Genomic DNA, 999 nt, shown 5'->3' on the forward strand with positions numbered 1-999 from the left:
TCAGCCTACTATCATATAAGGGACACTAGAGCCTGCAAAAGACCCCTGGAGGGGTAAAAAAAAAAACTAATTAGTGTATCCAGTTGCTGAACTACGCTGTGACTTCTTTCCTGTTTTAGCACCAACCAACATCACCATTATCCACCTGAAGGACAAAGTCCTGAAAACATGGAGAAGTGCAAAATAATGGAGGTTGAAATGCTGAGGACAGTCCCTGGTCAGCAACTGCTAGAAGGCTTACTGGTTGCTATGGTTTCCCAGCGTAGAAAAGAGATCACTGGAGATCAACCACACATCACAAAGACGGTTCCTCGTAGGGAGCTCTGTTCCACCACAGACAGGTGGCCACACAACTTTGCATTAGGAGATTTGATTGTGTTAAGACTATGTGAACTGTAAAAACATTTAATAGGTTTCATTTTCTGTCTCATCTCCTCAGATTAGGACAAATTTCAGGAGAACCGTCATCTCAGACATTCTGGAATCTTTCCTTTTCACAATGGCCTGGTTCCAACACAGAGCAGCAACCAAAACCAGAAAGAAGCATTTGCTCAGACATTTTGGACCATCTAATGAAACATGTAAGAGGAACTGTGGATCCTAGAACATTAGGTACCATTTGTTATGCTTATTGAAACATTTCCATCACACTGCATGTCTCGTATTGGCTAGGACCCAAATGAAAGATGAAGAGCTGCTGCTCTGCTTGGTCTGCCACACTACATATCAGGCGAAGATCCATCAGCTGTCAGGATGTGTGATGAAAGACCAAAATAATAATAATAATAATGCATATACTGTTTAGATTTTTCCTGGTTCCACATTTTTGCTTTCTTTTTTGTTTTCCTTTACTTTTTTCTTAATCTTTTTGTATTGTTTGTGCATGTATGAGTGTTGGGGGGCAATGGGATCCAAAAACCTGTAATATAAATATATCTTGTTGTAATGGCATTTGGGGTCATTCCACAGGAGGTGTTTGATGTGGTGGAGAGCATATTA

The 999-nt window shown here is 40.5% G+C and overlaps 1 long non-coding RNA gene across 1 annotated transcript; it reads left to right on the forward strand.

Moving 5' to 3' along the window:
- Positions 1-261: 261 nt before the first annotated feature.
- Positions 262-790, forward strand: LOC114138934 (uncharacterized). The gene is made up of 3 exons (XR_003594351.1): positions 262-341; positions 440-581; positions 673-790. It is a non-coding gene; the product is annotated as an uncharacterized LOC114138934 (long non-coding RNA).
- The last annotated feature ends 209 nt before the right edge of the window (positions 791-999 follow it).

The sequence above is a fragment of the Xiphophorus couchianus genome, chromosome 23 (assembly GCF_001444195.1).
Source record: "Xiphophorus couchianus chromosome 23, X_couchianus-1.0, whole genome shotgun sequence".
Lineage (NCBI taxonomy): Eukaryota > Metazoa > Chordata > Actinopteri > Cyprinodontiformes > Poeciliidae > Xiphophorus > Xiphophorus couchianus.